At 44.2% G+C, this 21,052-nt stretch overlaps 1 protein-coding gene and 1 pseudogene across 2 annotated transcripts in view; one reads left to right on the forward strand and one right to left on the reverse strand.

Annotated features, from left to right (window-relative positions):
* The window catches only part of SHROOM2 (shroom family member 2), a 159,702-nt gene that overhangs the window by 14,711 nt on the left and 123,939 nt on the right, over positions 1-21,052 (forward strand). The gene's annotated exons all lie outside the window — the stretch shown is intronic.
* On the reverse strand, positions 7,173-14,990 carry LOC100396649 (eukaryotic translation initiation factor 5 pseudogene; annotated as a pseudogene).

Here is a 21,052-nt window from a genome sequence, read left to right on the forward strand (position 1 = left end):
TGGCTGTGGAAGAAATAGTACCATACATTGGATGCTGATTCAGAGCATACATGTCCTTCTGGAGAACTTTGCCCCAGCCCTGCAAAGTATTGTTACCTCGTTGGCATTGTAATTGTGACTTCAAAAGGCCACTCCACCATTCTATCAATCCAGCTGCTTCAGGATGATGGGGAACATGGTAAGACCAGTGGATTCCATGAACATGAGCCCATTGCTGCACTTCTTTAGCTGTAAAGTGAGTGCCTTGGTCACAGGCAATGCTGTGTGGAATACCATGACGGTGGATAAGGCATTCCGTGAGTCCACGGGTGGTATTCTTGGCAGAAGCATTATGTGCAGGATAGGCAAACCCATATCCAGAGTAAGCGTCTATTCCAGTGAGGACAAACCTCTCCCCTTTCCATGATGGAAGAGGTCCAATATAATCAACCTGCCACCAGGGGTGATCACCCCAAGGAATGATGCCAAATCTAGGGCTCAGTGTTGGTCTCTGCTCCTGGCAAATTGGGCACTCAGCAATGGGCGTAGCCAGGTCAGCCTTGGTGAGTGGAAGTCCATGTTGCTGAGTCCATGTGTAACCTCCATCCCTGCCATCATGGCCACTTTGTTCATGGGCCTACTAGGCGATGATGGGGTGGCTGTGAAAAGAGGGTGAGTGGTGTCCATAGAATGGCTCATCGTATCCAGTTGATTATTAAAATCCTCCTCTACTGAGGTCACCCATTGGTGAGCACTCACATGGGATACAGATACCGTCATGATTTTGACCACTCAGAGAGGTCCATCCACATACCTCCTCCCCAGATTTCTTTGTCACCAACTTTTCAATCATGCTTCTTCCAAGTCCCTGACCGTCCAGCCAAACCATTGGCTACAGCTCATGACAGTATATAATTGCACATCTGGCCATTTCTCCTTCCATGCAAAGTGCACAAACAGGTGCACTGCCTGAAGTTCTGCCCACTGGGCAGATTTCCCTTCATCACTGTCCTTCAGGGATGTCTTAGAAAGGGGCGGTAGTGCTGCAGCTGTCCACTTTCTGGTGGTGCCTGCATATCGTGCAGAAACATCTGTAAACCAGGCCCTAGTCTTCTCTTCCTCTGTCAACTGATCATAGGGAACTCCCCATGAGGCCATCGGTGCAGGCTGGGGGAGAGAAGGCAGGGTGGCAGGAATGGAGACCATGGGCATTTGAGCCACTTCTTAGAACTCACTTGTGCCTTCAGGGCCTGCTTGAGCCGGATCACGTATATATCACTTCTGTTCAATGATGGAATGCTGCTGTGCACACCCAACTTTATGGATAGGTGGGCCAGAAAAGCACCCAGTTCATGATAGGCAGTTCAGGTTGCATGGTGACTTGATGAGCCACAGTCAGATGTTCAGTTTCTACCAAAGCCCAGTAACAGGCCAAGAGCTGTCTCTCAACAGAGAGTAGTTATCTGCAGAAGATGGCAGGGCCTTGCTCCAAAATCCTAGAGGTCTTCAGTATAATTCACCTAGGGCTGCCCAGTGCTCCAAACAGCATCCCTATCTGCCACTGACACCTCAAGCACCATTGGATGTGCTGGGTCATATGGCCCAAGTGGCAGAGGTTTGCACAGCAGCCTGGACCTGTTGCAGAGCCTTCTCCTGTTCTGGACCCACTCAAAACTGGCAGCCTTGTGGGTCACTAGATAAATGGGCCAGAGTAACACACCCAAGTGAGGAATGTGTTGCCTCCAAAATCCCAAGTAGGCCCACAAGGCGTTGTGCCTCTTTCTTGGTTGTAGGAGGGCCAAATGCAGCCACTTACTCCACCTTAGAAGGAGTATCTCTACAAGCCCCACACCACTGGACCTCTAGAAATTTTACTGAAGTAGAAGATCCCTGAATTTTAGTCGGATTGATTTCCCATCCTCTGGCACGCAAATGTCTCACCAATAAGTCCAGTGTGTTTGCTACTTCTTGTTCACTGGATCCAGTCAGCATAATGTCATCAATGTAATGGACCAGCGTGATGTCTTACGGAAGTGAAAAGCCATCAAGGTCTCTCTGAACAAGATTATGACACAAAGCTGGAGAGTTTATATACCCCTGACATAGAACAGTAAAGGCATATTGCTGCTGAAGGCAAATTGCTTCTGGTGGGCCTTATGGACAAGAATGGAGAAAAAGGCATTTGGTAAGTCAATGGCTGCATACCAGGAGATGTGTTAATGTGCTCAAGCCATGAATCCACATCTGATACAGCAGCTGCAGTTGGAGTTACCACTTGGTTAAGCTTATGATAATCCATTGTCATTCTCCAAGATCCATCTGTCTTCTGCACAGGCCAAATGTGAAAGTTGACTGGGGATGTGGTGGGAATCACTACTCCTGCATCTTTCAAGTCCTTGATGGTGGCACTAATCTCTGTAATCCCTCCAGGGATGTGACATTGTTTTTGATTTACTATTTTTCTATGTAGAGGCAGCTCTAGTGGCTTCCACTGGGCCTTTCCCACCATAGTAGCCCTCACCCTACCAGTCAGGGAGCCAATGTGGGGGTTTCTGCCAGCTGCTAAGTGTGTCTATGCCAATTATGCATTCTGGCACTGGGGAAATGACCACAGGATGAGTCCAGGGACCCACTGGACCCACTGTAAGTTGGACCTGAGCTAAGACTCCATTAATTACCATACCTCCATAAGCCCCTAGTTTAAGTGGAGGACCACAGTGACATTTTGGGTCGTCTGGAATCAATGTCAGCTCAGAGCCAGTATCCAGTAGTCCCCAAAATGTTTGATCATTTCCTTTCCCCAGTGCACAGTCACCCTGGTAAAAGTCCAGAGGTCTCCTTGGGGAAGGATGGGAGAAAGATTCACCGCATAAATTGTTGGTAATGTAGTGGGGTCCTTCCTTAAGGGGACCTGGCCTTCCCTTCATTCAAGGGGTTCTGGGTCTATAAGCTGGTTCAAGTCTGGAAATTGATTGATTCTCTGTTTTTATAATACAAATTAGCCTTTTGTCCATTTGACCTAGAAGTTTTCTGTTTGTATAAGTTAAGTAGAAATGCAGTAGGCTTCCTGTCAATTTTACTTCTAGGAACACCATAATTAATTAGTCAGTGCCAGAGCTCTAAACGAGTCAGACTATTCTGACTGCTGTTTTGCCTTTGCTGTCCATTTTGGTAGCTACACACACCTTGCCTTTGATGGTTGAGTGTCATCACTTGAACCCTGCCACCTTGGGATCCAATTTTTCCCATAGTATTTAAATTATGTAGTTGAGTGACTACAGTTCCCACCATTAGATCTGACATACAGAGAAGAGCAATTACAGAGGTCTTCAAAGATGCAGGTGCTGCCCTCACCAATCTCTTTGGCAAGGCATTGGTGAAAGGTATATCTTCTGGACCCTCCCAGCTGGGATGAGTAGGTCTAAGATGACTAATCCACTCCACCATTCCGATCTCCCTAAGCCTTTAGATCCTTTCCTCTACATTAAACCAAGGGAGATCAGGCATTTCCAGCTCAGTCACAGTGGGCCGTCTTTTAATCCATATTTCAGCTAACCAAGCAAATAAGCTATTAGAACTTTAACTCCCCAAGCTTCAACATTAAAAGCAGATTCCCTACTTAGTAGGCCCAAATCAATACATTCAGCCTGATCCAACTCAATATTCCTTCCACCATTATCCCACACCCTTAATATCCATTCCCATGCCTGTTCTCCAGATATCTGTTTATATCAATTAGAGAACTCAAATGGTTCTTTTTGAGTGTAGTGCACCTCTTCATGGGTCACATTCTCAACCTTACCTCTAGGTGCCCATTGAGACTTTAGTCTAGTTATAGGTCTAGAAGCAAATGGGGGTGGCTCCTGAGGAGAATCATTATCTTGCCTGGCAACTGTCTCGGGGAGGCCATCACTGTTGCCTTGGGCAGTGCAGGGTTTATCGCCGCAAACAAAGGTGGAAAGGCTGATGGCAGTATGGGTTGAGGAGGGGATGTTGCCACTACTGGGGATGAGGAAGCTGTTCCTTCTGGCAAAAAAAGGTTCATCAGAGTTTACAAACTCAGTGTCCCCAGCTCCATCAGGATCCTTCCACACATCCCCATTCCAAGTTGTAGGGTCCCACCCTTTTCCAATCGGTGCCCTCACTTTAACAATAGACACCTGGCGAGGCTGTGCATGCACCTTTCATTGCAGGTCAGACACTCGCATGATAAGAGCTTGTGTCTGCTTTTTCACAATTTCAGCTCTTTCTCTGCAGGAGGTAAGACTCTCATTCAGGGCAATCTTAGCAGAGTTGAGGCTCAGTATATGCTTCCAAAGCTGGGAGACAAAATCACTGAGTTCATAATTTTCTTTCATCACTTTGTCCACTGAACTCAGGAGCAACCAACCAGGTTCTCCACATATGGTCGAAGGTATTACGTATAGAGTCACTGAACTCCTGCCTCTTACCAGCAGTGAATCAGGAGTGTCAAATGCATTTATTTTGCATAACTCTCTAAATATTTTACACCAAGGACTGGAAGTGTTCTCCATAATATTAGAAGTAGAGTCCTTAGCATTTTGGGATCTAATCATATTAAGCAGCCAACTCCAGAAACCCCAAAACCAAGAAAAGAACTCCATCCTTAATATCCTGTTCCTTTAGAGCCACTCCTGGTACCGAAATCTGTATTAGGGTTCTCTAGAACCCTGGAGTCTGATGTTTGAGGGCAGGAGGCATCCAACACAGGAGAAAGACGTAGGCTGGGAGGCTAGGCCAGTCTCTCCTTTTCACAGTTTTCTGTCTGCTTTTTCTTTGCTGGCAGCTGATGAGATTGTACCCACTAGATTAAGGGTGGGTCTGCCTTCCCTAGTCCACTGACTCAAATTTAATCTCTTTTGACAACACCCTCACAGGCACACCCAGGATCAGTACTTTGTATCCTTTAATCCAATCAAATTGATGCCCAGTATTAACCATCACAGTTACTATGTATGAATTTGCCTATTCTGGGCATTTCGTGTCAGTGGGATCATAGAATATGTGGTCACTTGTGTCCAGCTTATCTCAGTATAATGTTTGGAGATTCATCCATGTTGTAGTGTGTATCGGTCATTCCTTTTCATGGCCGAATGCTGTTGTCCTGTGGGAATGGACCGAATTTTGTTCATGTCTTTTGATTGACATGTGGGTGGTTCCTCTTTGTGACTCTTGTGAATAATGCTACTGTGTGGACAAGTTTTTGGTTCTCCTTAGTATTTTCCTTGTGCTTCAAGCTTTTTAACCTCACCGCCCCAGGAATAGAGCTTGTGATTTCCTGAGCATAGGGGTGGCACATCTCTGATGAATCAAAAAAATAGGATTGGTCATTCTGGCTTCACGGCTATTGAAGCAAAATTAAAACTCACAATATTCAAAGGTCATAAGATTCTTGTACTGACCCTGGGGGGTGTGGGCCCCTGCAGGACTCCGACAGAGGTGCTCAGCATATCTGCTCTGCTCTGCCTTCAGGAAGACAGGACATGCCTGATCGCTGGCATCCTGGTGGTCCTGCCTGGTCACCGGCATCCTGATGGTCCTTGTGGTGGCAGTTTGTGCTTAGCTCAGCCTAATCCTCTGCTGCTGCTTTCTGAGCAGGAGCATGGGAGTCTTTCAGCCTCCCTATGACATGGACACAGGGTTTATTCTGGGGTTCAGACACTGAGCGGGGATCCCTATGGTTCAAGGGTGATAGCACTTGGGAATGTGTCCCCTCTTAGACATGAGCTACTCTCTTCTCATTTCCCATTCTTTCACTTCCCAGCAACAACACAGATCCATGACAGAATCAAAACCTTCACCACTTCATTATTTCTGTTTATATTTCAAAAAACCCTCCTATGGGGGGATCCCTCAATAAATTTAAATTTTCCAGATTTAGGGAACATTGGTAGTATCTTCATCATAGCATTGTAGGGTTTATAAGGTTTTCTGTTGAATATTTTTATTTTTTTTAAGAGGCATTGTCCCACTCTGTTACCGAAGTTGGAGTTCAGTGGTGTGAACTTGCCTCGCTGCAGCCTCGAATTCCTGGGCTCAAGCAATCCTCCTGCCTCAGCTTCCTGAGTAGGTGGGACTACAAGCACCCACCACCCGTGCCCGGCGAATTTCTGTATTTTTTGTAGAGATAGGATTTCACCATGTTGGCCAGGCTGGTCTCAAACTCCTGACCTCAAGTGATCCACCCACCTCGACTTCCCAAAGTGCTGGGATTACAGGTGTGAGTCACCACACCTGACCTCCCTCTACCTTTTTTTTTTTTCCAGTATGTCTAAACATTTTGGAATTGTAATTTAAACCATAAGGGCAAAAGCTGAAACTTTATGCTTAGGTTTGCTAGTAAGTGCACCCTTCCCCATTTCCTCCAAATAAAATCCGTTTATTGTTTAATTGCACCCCAAAGCAAGCTCTCTCAGTATGAAGCAACTACTACATACATAGAAAATGGTTGTTAATGTAATAATTTCCCTGGCTTATCCAACGTGCAATGCACATGACTTCAACGACTACAATTTAGGGCAAGTGTACATGAAATGAGAAAACAACTTTCCAAGTTTCAAAACCTGCTGTTAAATTATTTCTAGGACGCTCAGGTCATATTTACTTCTCAGTAGGATGTTGCACTATCATTTGATTATCAGTCTACCTCACAGTGTACATTACCAGATGCCAGTTGGAGGGACTACAGATAAAATGTAGGTAGTACTATTTCTTAATGGGCTGGATACGGTAATTACAAATAAGTTTACGTTACATCCTGTTGAAGACTTTTTACAGCCTCAGCACCTAACAATATCTAGCAGGTTCCCAGAATGCTCGTTAGGTGAAATGATGGCCCAACATTTGAAAATGGAGCCAGTTACTTTAGCTTAAGTCATTCAGAGCCAAACATCCGAAGAATGGCCAAAATCAGATCTTTATTTTTATAACTGTATAAATGTGATCCAAATGTGCCCACCGCTAGTTTGTCAAAAAGAAACATGCTATAAATAAGCAAACTTATGATGTGTATGGCCTCCCTAGATGTCTCATTGGGCTTAATTACAGACCACTCACAGTAATAGCTTTTTAGTGTAAAGTGTAGCTTTATGTTAAGCCATTTGAGCTTTTGCACATACATGTTGTGCTTCCGGCTGATAATGGAGAAAAATTTGCAGCACTACACTATTAAGCTAGGTTGCATCAATATCAATGTCATCATCCGTGTTGTTGGACTTCATAGTTTCAACTTTTGGTACACTGGCAGTCTTCCAATACACCACCTCAATGTTCTCATCTTCATCTTCCTCAGCACCAGAAGATTCTTCCTCTGCCTCCTTCATTTTATAAATGGTTCTCTTTTGACACGAATTTCTTTGGCAAGTTCTTTTGAGACATACTTCTTAAAGGCCTTTTCCAACCAGCTGATGATGACCTCTTCTAAAAAATCTTACATCATACATCTCCTTCAAGATATCTGGAATCTTAGAGATAGGCTGAGTTTGGTGCATTGCTGCCCCGCGTGCCAAATCATGAAGAAGGTACTGTTGAGCTTTTTTGTTGTTGTGACAAAATCGTAGGGCATGGTGCCTGTATTTCTTAATGTGTTCTCTAATCATCTCTTTGAAAAGAACTTCAGGCTGGGTGCAGTGGCTCATGCCTGTAATCCGAGCACTTTGGGAGGCTGTGGTGGGCGGATCATGAGGTCAGGAGATTTGAGACTCTCCTGGCTAACACAGTGAAACCCCGTCTCTACTAAAAATACAAAAAAATTAGCTGGGTGTGGTGTCAAGCACCTGTAGTCCCAGCTATTCGGGAGGCAGGAGAATCACTTGAACCCAGGAGGAGGAAGTTGCAGTGAGCTGAGATTGCGCCACTGTACTCCAGCCTGGGCGACAGAGCAAGACTCTATCTCAAAGAAAAACCAAATAAACAAAAAGAACTTCAGAACAAGAGGACCTGGGGCTTTTACATCCAGCACTTCTGCTTCAGCAACAATTTCTTGTCAGATGAATCAGTGATATTCTCTTCTTTCTTTTTCTTAACAAAATCAAGCAGGATGTTGACCCGCTTCTCAACTGTTCTGTCCAAATCATCACTGAGTATCAGAACTTCTACATGATCACTGATTTCATCCACTCCGCACTTTTGAGCTTCCTTAGTTGTATCTTCCCCCAAGTCATCCTCCTCCTCTTCCAGTGTATGTGGAGGAGGACTAATTTCATTTGGTGGTGGTGATGCCTCACTGCTGGATACAGAGCCATTTTCCTTGCCTTTGCCCTTTCTATTTTCCTTTTCCTTTTCTTTCTTTCCTATACTGCTGTCACTATTCTCAGGTGAGCTTTTGAGAATGAATGTGCAGAGTTTATGATGTGTGTCAAGCATACCTCAACAGCCACAGGTTTTATAAGAATTACCTATTGTTTGCTGCTTTGGCTTGACATACATATCTATTTCAGGATTCTCACATTCAGGACAGAAAACAAATTTTATATGTGTGTGTGTGTGTGTGTGGGTGTGTGTGTATTTTATTGCACTTTACGTTCCAGGGTACATGTGCAAAACATGCAGGATTGTTGCATAGGTACATACATGGCAATGTGGTTTGCCGCCTCCATCCCCATCCCCTTTGTCTGGCATTTCTCTCCATGTTATCCCTCCCCAGCCTCCTACCTGTCCCCTGCTGTCCCTCCCCTATTCCCCGCCACCGGACCCCAGTGTGTGATGCTCCCCTCCCTGTCTCCATGCGTTCTCATTGTTCAACACCCACCTATGAGTGAGAACATGCGGTGTTTGTTTTTCTGTTCTTGTGTCAGTTTACTGAGAATGATGGTTTCCAGATTCATCCATGTCCCTACAAAGGACACGAACTCATCCTTTTTTATAGCTGCATAGTATTCTATGGTATATATGTGCCACATTTTCCTGGTGCAGTCTATCATCACTGGGCATTTGGGTTGGTTCTAGGTCTTTGCTATTGTAAACAGTGCTGCAATGAACATTTGTGTGCATGTGTCCTTATAGTAGAACGATTTATAGTCCTTTGGATATATACCCAGTAATGGGATTGCTGGGTCAAATGGAATTTCTATTTCTGAGTCCTTCCACAATGGATGAACTAATTTACACTCCCACCAACAGTGTAGAAGTGTTCCTATTTCTCCACATCCTCTCCAGCATCTGTTTTCTCCAGACTTTTTAATGATTGCCATTCTAACTGGCATGAGATGGTATCTCAATGTGGTTTTGATTTGCATTTCTCTAATGATCAGTGATGATGAACATTTTTTCATATGTTTATTGGCCTTATAAATGTCTTCTTTGGAAAAGTGCTCATGTCATTCACCCACCTTTGAATGGGTTTATTTGTTTTTTTCCTGTAAATCTGTTTTAGTTCTTTGTAGATTCTGGATATTAGCCCTTTGTCAGATGCGTAGATTGCAAAAATTTTTTCCCATTCTGTTGGTTGCTGGTTCACGCTAGTGATTGTTATTTTTGCTGTGCAGAAGCTCTGGAGTTTAATTAGGTCCCATTTGTCTATTATGGCTTTTGTTGCCAATGCTTTTGGTGTTTTAGTCATGAAGTCCTTGCCTATGCCTGTGTCCTGAATGGTTTTGCCTAGATTTTCTTCTAGGGGTTTTATGGTGTCAGGCCTTATGTTTAAGTCTTTAATTCATCTGAAGTTAATTCTAGTGTAAGGTGTTAGAAAGGGGTCCAGTTTCTGCTTTCTGCACATGGCTAGCCTGTTTCCCAACACCATATATTAAACAGGGAATTCTTTCCCCATTGCTTGTTTTTGTCAGGTTTGTCAAAGATCAGAGATGGTTGTAGATGTATGGCGTTGCCTCTGAGGCCTGTGTTCTTTTCCATTGGTCTATATGTCTGTTTTGGTACCAGTATCATGCTATTTTGATTACTGTAGCCTTGTAGTATAGTTTGAAGTCAGGTAGAGTGATGCCTCCAGCTTTGTTCTTTTTGCTTAGAATTGGCTATGCGGGCTCTCTTTTGGTTCCATGTGAAGTTTAAGGTGTTTTTTCCCAGTTCTGTAAAGAGGGTCATAGGTAGCTTGATGGGGATAGCGATGAATCTATATATTACTATGGGCAGTATATGGCCATTTTCATAATACTGATTCTTCTAACCATGAGCATGAATGTTTTTACATCTGTTTGTGTTCTCTCTTATTTCCTTGAGCAGGGGTTGTAGTTCTCCTTGAAGAGGTCCTTTACATCCTTTGTTAATTGCATTCCTAGGTATTTTATTCTCTTTGTAGCAATTGTGAATGGGAGTTTGCTCTTGATTTGGATCTCTGTTAGTCTATTATTGGTGTTTAGGAATAATTGTGATTTCTGCACATCGATTTTGTATCCTGCGACTTTGCTGAAGTAACTTATCAGTTTAAGGAGATTTTGGGCTGAGACAATGGGGTCTTCTAAATATACAATCATGTCGTCTGCAAATAGAGACAATTTGACTTCCTCCTTTCCTAATTGAATACCCTTTATTTCTTTTTCTTGCCTGATTACTCAGGCTAGAACTTCCAATGCTGTATTGAATAGGAGTGGTGAGAGAGGGCATCCTTATCTAGTGCCAGATTTCAAAGGGAATGCTTCCAGTTTTTGCCCATTCAGTATGATATTGGATGTGGTTTTGTTGTAATAGCTTTTATTATTTTGAGATACATTCCATCGATACTTAGTTTATTGAGAGTTTTTAGCATAAAGGGCTGTTGAATTTTGTCGAAGGCCTTCTCTGCGTCTATTGATATAATCGTGGTTTTTGTCTTTGGTTCTATTTATGTGGTGAATTACATTTATAGACTTGCGTATGTTGAACCAGCCTTGCATCCCCAGGATGAAGCCTACTTGATCGTGATGAATAAGCTTTTTGATGTACAATCAGTTTGCCAGTGTTTTATTGAATATTTTTGCATCTATGTTCATCATGGATATTGGTCTGAAGTTTTCTTTTTCTTTTATTGTTGGATCTCTGCCGGGTTTTGGTATCAGGATGATGATGTTCTCATAAAATGATTTGGGAAGGATTCCCTCTTTCTGGATTGTTTGGAATAGTTTCAGAAGGAGTGGTACCAGCTCCTCTTTGTATGCCTGGTAGAATTTGGCTGTGAACCCATCTGGACCTGGGCTTTTTTTGGTTGGTAGGCTATTAATTGCTGCCTCAACTTCAGCCCTTCTTATTGGTCTATTCAGGGTTTCAACTTCTTCCTGGTTTAGGCTTGGTAGGGTGCAAGTGTCCAGGAATTTATCCATTTCTTCTAGGTTTACTGGTTTGTGTGCATAGAGTTGTTTGTAGTAATTTCTGATGGTAGTTTGTATTTCTGTGGAATCTGTGGTGATATCCCCTTTACCGTTTTTTATTGCATCTATTTGATTCTTCTCTTTTCTTTTTATTAATCTGGCTAGCGGTCTATTTTGTTGATCTTTTCAAAAAAACAGCTCCTAGATTTATTGATTTTTTTTGAAGTTTTTTTTTGTGTCTCTGTCTCCTTCAGTTCTGCTCTGATCTTAGTTATTTGTCTTATGTTAGCTTTTGAATTTTTTTGATCTTGCTCTTCTAGCTCTTTCAATTTTGCTGACAGGGTGTCGATTTTAGATATTTCCTTGCTTCTCATCTGGGCATTTATTGCTATAAATTTTCCTCTGGACACTGCTTTAAATGTGTCCCAGAGATTCTGGTACGTTGTGTATTCGTTCTTGTTGGTTCCAAAGAACATCTTTATTTCTGCCTTCATTTCATCATTTATCCAGTCAACATTTAAGAGCTAGTTGTTTAGTTTTCATGAAGTTGTACGATTCTGAGTTAGTTTCTTAATCCTGAGTTCTAATTTTATTACACTGTGGTCTCAGAGGCTGTTTGTTATTATTTCTGTTGTTTTGCATTTGCTGAGGAATGATTTACTTCCAATTATGTGGTCAGTTTTAGAGTAGGTGTGATGTGGTGCTGAGAAGAATGTATATTCTGTGGATTTGGGGTGGAGATTTCTGTAGATGTCTATTAGGTCCCCTTGGTCCAGGTCTGAGTTCAAGTCCTGGATATCATTGTTAATTTTCTGTCTCATTGATCTAATATTGACAGTGAAGTGTTAACATCTCCCACTATTATTGTGTGGGAGTCTAAGTCTCTTTGTAGGTTGTTAAGAACTTGCCTTATGTATCTGGGTGCTCCTGTGTTGGTGCGTATATATTTAGGATGGTTAGCTCTTCTTGTTGCATTGATCCTTTTGCCATTATGTAATGCCCTTCTTTGTCCCTTTTGATCTTTGTTGGTTTGTATATTAGAGACTAGGATTGCAACTCCTGCATTTTTTTTGCTCTCCATTTGCTTGGTAAATCTTCCTCCATCCCTTTATTTTTAGCCTATGTATGTTCTTGCATGTGAGATGGGTTTCCTGGATACAGCACACCGATGGTTTTTGACTTTTTATCCAATTTGCCAGTCTGTATCTTTTGATTGTGGCATTTAGCCCATTTACACTTAAGGTTAATATTGTTATGTGTGAATTTGATCCTGCCATTTTGATGCTAGCTGGTTGTTTTGCCCATTAGTTGACACAGTTTCTTCATTGCATCAATGCTCTTTACCATTTTGTACGTTATTGGAGTGGCTGGTACTGGTTGTTCCTTTCTGTGTTTAGTGCTTCTTTCAGGAGCTCTTGTAAGGCAGGCCTGGTGGTGATGAAATCTCTCAGCAATTGCTTGTTTGTAAAGGATTTTATTTCTCCTTCACTTATGAAGCTTAGTTTGGCTGGATATGAAATTCTAGGTTGAAAGTTCTTTTCTTTAAGGATGTTGAATATTGGCCCCCACTCTCTTCTGGCTTGTAGCATTTCTGCTGAGAGATCCACTGTGAGTCCGATGGGCTTCCCTTTGTGGGTAACCTGGTCTTTCTCTCTGTTTTCCCTTAGCATTTGTTCCTTCATTTCAACTCAGGTGAATCTGACGATTATGTGCCTTGGGGTTGCTCTTCTTGAGGAATATCTTTGTGGTGTTCTCTGTATTTCCTGGACTTGAATATTGGCCTGCCTTGCTAGTTTGGGGAAATTCTCCTGGATAATATCCTGAAGAGTGTTTTCCAGCTTGGATTCATTCTCTCCGTCACATTCAGTTACACCTATCAAACATAGATTAGGTCTTTTCACATAGTCCCATATTTCTTGGAGGCTTTGTTCATTTCTTTTCATTCTTTTTTCTCTAATCTTGCCTTCTCCTTTTATTTCATTGAGTTGATCTTCAATCTCTGATATCCTTTCTTCTGCTTTGTCAATTCAGCTATTGAAACTTGTGTATGCTTCGTGAAGTGTTATGTTTTTCAGCTCCATCAGGTCATTTATATTCTTCTCTAAGCTGTTTATTCTCGTTAGCATTTCTTCAAACCTTTTTACAAGGTTCTTAGTTTCTTTGCATTGGGTTAGAACATGTTCTTTTAGCTCAGAGAAGTTTGTTATTACCCACCTTCTGAAGCCTGTTTCTGTTAATTCATCAGACTCATTCTCCATCCAGCTTTGTTCCTTTTCTGTTGATGAGTTATGATCCGTTGAAGGAGGAGAGGCATTCTGGTTTCAAGTGTTTTCATCCTTTTTGCACTGGTTTCTTCCCATCTTTGTGGATTTATCTACCTGTGGTCTTTGTAGTTGGTGACCTTTGGATGGGGTCTCTGAGTGGAGGTCCTTTTTGTTGATAATGAAGTTATTTCTTTCTGTTTTTTTTTAGTTTTCCTTCTAACAGGCCCCTTGGCTGTAGGACTGCTGGAGGTCCACTCCAGACCCTGCTTACCTGGGGATCACCTGTGGCAGCTGCAGAACAGTAAGGGTTGCTGCCAGTTTCTTCTGTTATCTTTGTCCCAGAAAGGTATCCGCAAGATTTCAGCCTGAGCTCTCCTTTATGAGGTGACTCTTTGAATATACAGGGGTCAGGGAGCTGCTTAAGGAGACAGTCTGTCCCTTACAGGTGCTCAGGTGCTGAGCTGTGAGCTCTGTTGTTCTGTTCAGAGCTGCTGGGCAGGTACATTTAAGTCTGCTGCAACAGAACTCATAACCGCCTTTTTCCCCAGGTGCATTGTCCTGGGAAGGTGGGGCTTTATTTATAAGTTTCTGATGTGCTGCTGCCTTTTTTCAGAGGTGCCCTGCCCAGCAAGGTGGTAGTCTAGTCACAGTCTGCCAGTAGAGGTGTTGCTGAGCTACCGTGGGCTCTACCCAGCTGCTGTGTGAACTTCCTTGTGGTTTTGTTTATAGAGATATAGTTAGAACTGCCTTGGTAATGATGGCCTGCCACAACAATGGCAGACTGCTTCAGTAATAGCAGACGCCCTTCCCAACAGAGCTGGACTGTGCCAGGTTCAGCTGCAGTTGCTGCAAAACTCTCAATCCAGAGAGTCTCAGACTGCTAGTCCTTGTGGGGGTGGGACACCCTGAGCCAGATCACCTGGCTCCCTGTTTTAGTCCCCGTTTTTTCAGTCAAATGGGCTACTCTGTCTCCCAGGCGTTCCAGGTGCCAGTTGAAACAGCCGCCCAGATTTGTGTTTTTGTGTGGAATCCCGCTGCACTGGCTGAAACAGCTGTGCTGGAAACTTGTGGTGCTTTTCAGCCTGGGAATCTCCTGGTCTGTGGGCAGTAATAACTCATTTGGAAATGCGGTGTTCACTCACCCTCTGTGTTGTTCTCACTGGGAACTGCACTCCAGACCTGTTCCTGTTGGGCCGTCTTGGATCTGCCTAGAGAACACATTTTTTAATGAATCCATCCTACATGTCTTGCAGCTTGTTCGCCTCATGAGATCTATTGACAATGTAATGATTGTTCTTAACATCAAACTGGGTCTGTGCTCCCAGCTCACAACCAAAATATTTGGTGGGATACGTTGGAGGCTGATTACAATCATGTTGACTGTAATTGTCTTCATTCCATTTCCTTTGCCCTCAACCTTAACAATCAGACAGGGCATCTCATAGTGATAGAACTGGTCTGACACGCTGTGGTTGACGTTGACAGACATTTTGGCTCGTTAGCAGCTTTATCCATAAGAGTAAGAGATCTTTGGTTGCAGCTTTTTGGTATCTTCTGTCTGGAGAAGAAGAGATGTGGCCTGTCTGCCATTTGCATTCTAATTAGCATGTGCAAAACCTCAGAATCACAGTTGCTGGGACCTTGGAACCTGAATTTTAACAACTGGCTCGGATGGTTTTATACACACTGAAATAAGAACCAGTTTCTAAACCAGCACTTCTCTAAACCAGTAGAGGACATGGGGGAGGTGTCAGGGAAGTTTTTCAAACTACAGCCTGGACTTGGGAGGGGTATTTTGCAAGAAGGAGAAAGTAAATGTGGAAAATGGGAGTGGGTGAGGCTTTTTCTTAGCTTATTGTGGACTCTACCCATGGTACCTGGTCTGGGAAGGTGGATTTATTTCTTTTCTTCTACATGTAATGTGTGTTTTGAAACCCAGGAATTTCTGAGATTTTGAAGCCTATTGGTTGTAATAAATATTGCACCCCACCACATTTGCTAACTTGTATTTAGTATTTGACATGAAAATGGGTTGAGAAATACTGTATGATCCATTGGAATCAAATATCTTGAATATGTAAATACACAGAGGCGGCAGAATGGTGATTAGCAGGGGTGGAGTGTGGAGGGGAGGGTCTGCCAGTGGGCAGGGGGTTTCTGTTGGTGATGACAATGTTCTGGACGTATAGAGTGCTGGCTGCACAACACTGTGAATGTAGTAAAAACCCCTTGATTGTATACTTTTAAAAAGGTGAATTTTATTGTATATGAGTTATACTCAAGAAAGCGGTTATTTAAAGAAGGAAATGGGTTGAAGTGTGTGTTCAGCCTTATTCTTGAATTGTGCAGACCTTACTGAGAGGAGGCTGACCCTAAAGGCCCCTGTTAGAGCCCATCCTGGGTCAGTTCTTCCGTGGCCCTGAATGCGTGTCACAGGGATCAGCACTAAGCTGTGTTTTTTGGTGCTGGATCTGACCCAGGAGCAGACAGGCCCGGGAAAGAGGGTGTTCTTTAAGAAACCTCACCCCAGAGTGGGTGATCCCTGATTGAGGGAGGGACTCACACGGTGCTCCTCCAGGGCATGTGGCTGGAAGGACCCCTGGGCTGGGGAGCTGGTGGCAGCCTGCAGGTTAGGGGAAGCGGGGAGGAGGCTGCAGTGGATGAGGTGGGCAGGAGCCAGGGACTTGCTCCAGGGCAGTGGGAGCCATGGAAGACTTCTGAGCAGGGTGTGGTGGCAGAGACCACTTGTAGCAGATGGGCAAAAGGGTACAGGAGTTACAGGGAAGAATTGGGAAGCCTTGTGCTACCAGTAGTGATGGAGAAAAATCAAGGGATATGAATGGTACCACCAAGGCACAGTATGTGCACAGGTGCAGGGATGGAGGATCCTGGTGCCTGAACGCATGTGTGTGTCTGTGCATGACTGCTTGTCTCTCCCTCCCTCCATCCCATCTGCCTGGGGGAGGCCAGAGCTGAGCAGGGATCAGTCCTGGGAGTCCTGGCTGAGTGCCAAGCAGGTAGCAGCTCCAGAAAACTCTGCAGAGGGAATGGCCACATCTGGTGCAGACCCAGCTCCTCTCTGCCCAGGTGCGGCTCGGGCTGCTTCAACATGCTTGCTTAGGGCCAGGAACGGGAGGAGGTGTGCTCAGTGCCTCCAGGCAGGAGCTGGGCCTCCCCGGGGCTCTGTCCCTTCTCTGAGGACTCCCAGCAAACACTGGCAGTGGGGGTCTTTGATACCCTGTCCTAACTGCTTGTGCAGTAAATGAAGCAATTTGTTGGAAAAATTCAATTTTGAGAATAAGAATTCTTCTTATTCTTTATATTTTTAGAGACAAGGTCTCACTCTGTTGCCCAGACTGGAGTGGAGTGGCGTGATCATTGCTCACTGAAGCCTCGAACTCCCAGGCTTAAGATATCCTCCTGCCTCAGCCTCCCAAGTAGCTGGGACTACAGGCTTGTGCCACCATGCCCGGCTAATTTTTTTTATTTTTAGTAGAGGCAAGGTTTTGCTATGTTGCCCAGGCTGGTGTGGAATTCCTAGCCTCAAGTGATCTTCTTGTCTCTGCCAATTTAGTGTTATTCTTAACCATAGGATTTTATTTGAATTGTCACCATAAATAGTAAGACCTTATTTTTGTAGTTAAGTCTTCAGTGCATGTAAAATTGCATAGCGTGCTAGGAAAACGTAATCACGCAGTAGTTACGTCTCCCAGGAAAAGGCAGGATCTATACAAAGTAATTTTTGTTTTTTGTTTTGTTTTGTTTTTGGCAATAATTATGGAATTATCCTCCAGATTTACATGGAGAAACAACATTTTTTTTTTTCCTTTTTTTGTCTGAGACAGGGTCTCGCTTGTTTGCCCAGGCTGGAATGCAGTGGCGCAATCACAGCTCACTGCAACCTCCACCTCCCAGGCTCAAGCGATCCTCCCACCTCAGCCTGCTGAGTAGCTGGGACTATAGGCATGTACTATCACGCCTGGCTAATTTTAAAAATTTCTGTAGTGATGAAGTTTTGCCGTGTTGCCCAGGCTGGGCTCAAATATCCTCTTGTGTTGGCCTTCCAAAGTGCTGGAATTACAGGCGTGAGCCACTGCAGTGGCCCAAGAAACAACATTTGAGGCTCACTTACATTCTGGGTTTTCCCCCAGTCTTTTTAATTTAAACAACAGCTTAAAAATTAAAAGATCAGCGGGCGCGGCAGCTCATGCCTGTAATCCCAGCACTTTGGGAGGCCAAGGTGGGCGGATCACCTGAGGTCAGGAGTTTGAGACCAGTCTGGCCAACATGATGAAACCCCCTGTCTACTAAAATTATGAAGGAAAAAAAAATGAGTTGGGCATGGTGGTGCATGCCTGTAATCCCAGCTACCCAGGAGGCTGAGGCAGGAGAATCACTTGAACCCAGGAGGTGGAGGTTGCTGTGAGCCGAGATCATGCTTTGCACTCCAGCCTCGGCGACAAGAGCTGAAACTCAATTTAGAAAAGAAAATAAAATAAAAGGTCATGAATTTCTAGCAAGAAAAGAGAACATGTAAGCTGGAATGTGGAAACCTAGAAATCTTCCATTCCATTTGCCCTTCTCTTCCTTCACCTCCCCACAAAAAAAATAAGTCATTTGAACCAAAGCAATTGCATGAACCTTTCTTAGCTGGTTTCCGGAGCTCCCTGGGAAGAATGAGGGTGGAAAGCTGGAGGGCGTCCTGGGCATTGGAATGCAGGCCGGTGGGTCTGTAGCCTGCTGTGCTTCTGGGAGCCTGACATGACACACAACCGACACACAGGCGTGGTGCCCTTTTGAACTGTGCAGGGTCTTAGCTGGGCTGGGCAGGTTCACATGGCTGTTTTCTTCACCAGGATGTTCACTTATGGTTGAGTACCTGGCAAGCGCAGGGAGAGAGGAATGTTCCCAGTGTCTCCTGCGGGGCACTTGGGCGACCTGCTCCCTGGGACCCCCATCTCAAGATGGACTCAGGATTGTGGAGGGAGTGGCAGGGGTGCTGGGTTTGCTTTCCTGAAAGAGCAAAGCAGTTTTCCTTCTACTTATCTTGTTTTCAGATGTAGTGGAGTAAGCCAGGAAATACTTCTCCTGGATGAAGGGTCACTCTTGTTACATTGGGAGCTTTGAAAAAATCTCCCTAAATATCAAAAGACAAAGGTTATGGAATATTATGTGCTTGGAATAGCTTAAGTGGTTAAAAACTTCTCCACTCCCACTGCTTCACTTGACTAGCCTTAAAATAAATAAATAAATAAATAAATAAATAAAATAAAAAAAAATTCTCTTTGCAGCTCAGTATTAAAGGAAAAGTAATAGACCGTTCTTGGACAAAAATGAAAGAGATCACGAAGAATCTGTTTCCAGCCAGCTTCCTGCACTGGGATTATTGCCTCAGGACTCTGTCTCCCTAGTAGAGACCCTGTTTACTGTGCTGCTTAGTCCTTGCTTCAAGAAAGCAATATTTGAACCAGTAATCCCATGACAGCATGACATTTTCACTTGTAAGACTTTCTGGGTTCTCACAACGTGGTAGGAATCTGTTTTGGTATTTTGTTCCCATGAATTCAGTTGGGGCTGACAAAATTAATGCTCTGGCATTTTAGAGAAAGTGACATTGTAACTTCCCCTCCTCTTCCCGTGTTTACATCCCCACTGATAAGGATGCAACCTTGTCTGTAGCTCATTCTCCAGGAAGTTGAGTGTCAAGGACAGTCTGCACAGCCCTTGGGAAATGGGCATTCCCTGGCCTTGAGTTGTTATTGGACGCTGGGTGCTCGAGCTGCATTTATGGTTCCATACGTGGGTGTGTGTTTGTGTTTCAGTGAGGAAGATAGTAGCTGCTTCCCTCTCCCACAGCCTTGTGGACCCTGGCTGTACATTTGAGTTGCCTGTTTGAGGGTGCAGGAACCTTTCTTAGCCAGTTTCTGGAGCTCCCTGGGAAGAATGAGAGTGGAAAGCTGGAGGGGCGTCCTGGGCATTGGAATGCAGGCCAGTGGATCTGTAGCCTTCTGTGCTTCTGGGCACCCAACACGACACAACTGTGTGTTCCAGCGGAACCTCTGGGTATGTCTGAAGCCCTCCGGGAGACTCCGCTTGTGGCTACAGTTGGAAGCAAGCCTGCCTGGGCCTCCACCTCCTGCAGCTGTGAGAGCCCCCACCCAGGGTGGGTGCGTGTGCCTCCCACAGTAGCAACTATGGCTTGACTGGGTGGGCCAGGTTCTTCCAGGGCTAACGTCTCGCCACCCTGCCCAGCATCTGCCACAGTTCTGGTTCTCAGTGAATGTGTTCGGCCATCATGACCTTTGTCAAATTCACCGGGCACCTTTCTTCCCCTTGCCTTATTGTTGCACGTTGGAATTTGCAAGCGAGTCTGTGGTCATCTGAAACCGTGCTCTTCGTGAATAACCTGGCCTCCATGCCTCACCGCTGGGCTCAGGTGACACAGATGGGAGCCTTCTGAATATTAGAAGTTTACTGGGACATCTAAATTGTATTCTAAATAACCTTTTTGACAGGTATCATTTTCCTTTTTTTTAAAAAAAAATATTTCTAAGAGTAACTTCATCTTCAGCTCTTATCCATCATTTAAAAATAATAACAATAGAGGCTGGGTGTGGTGGCTCATGCCTGTAATCTTAGTGCTTTGGGAGGCTGACTCGAGAGGATCGCTTGAGCCCAGGGATTCAAGACAAGTCTCGTCAATAAGGCAAGACCACATCTCTACAAAAAAATACAGAAGATGTAGCTGGGTATGGTGGCGCATGCCCGAGGTGGGAGGATCACTTGAGCCTGGGGAAGTCAAGGCTGCAGTGAGCCGTGATTGTGCCTCTGCACTCCGTCTAGGGTGACAGAAAGATACCCTGGCTCAATAAAAATAATAAAAAAAAAATAACAAAAGAAAAGATTACTCTGTCCATTCTTAACTTTCAAAGAAAGAACAAGATTTGGGAAAATGCACCAAGGATCAAATGCTTTTGAAAGGTGGACAGTGGTAGAGAGTGCTGAGTCTTTGGGCCTCTGGTCAGCTTTTAAGACCAGGGTGAAAACAGGCCCCTGGAAGTGTTACTGTGTGCTCAATTAAACAAAAGAAGGGGGATGACTCCATTCTTCCAGTGCAGTGGTGAAACCTTGGCTGTGCATTCAGATCACCTGGGGGGAGCTGCAAAGCACTGTTGCTGACCAGGCTGCACCTGAGGCCAGATAAGTCAGGAGACTGAGGGCAGGGGCAGGTATGGGTGATTCCAAAGTGCACGAGGAGAGTTCATTGTACCCAGATGGAGGGTTATGGTCTTACATATTGGCCTCGACATTTTTTCTTTCTTTTCTTTTCTTTTCTTTTCTTTTCTTTTCTTTTCTTTTCTTTTCTTTCTTTCTTTCTTTCTCTTTCTTTCCTTTCTTTCTTTTCTTTTTCTTTTCTTTCCTTTCCTTTCCTTTCCTTTCCTTTTCTTTTCTTTTCTTTTCTTTTCTTTTCTTTTCTTTTTCTTTTCTTTTCTTTCTTTTTTGAAACAGTGTCTTATTGTGTCACCCAGGCTGGAGTGCAGTGATGTGATC

This window comes from Callithrix jacchus, chromosome X (genome assembly GCF_049354715.1).
Source record: "Callithrix jacchus isolate 240 chromosome X, calJac240_pri, whole genome shotgun sequence".
In the NCBI taxonomy this organism is placed as follows: domain Eukaryota; kingdom Metazoa; phylum Chordata; class Mammalia; order Primates; family Cebidae; genus Callithrix; species Callithrix jacchus.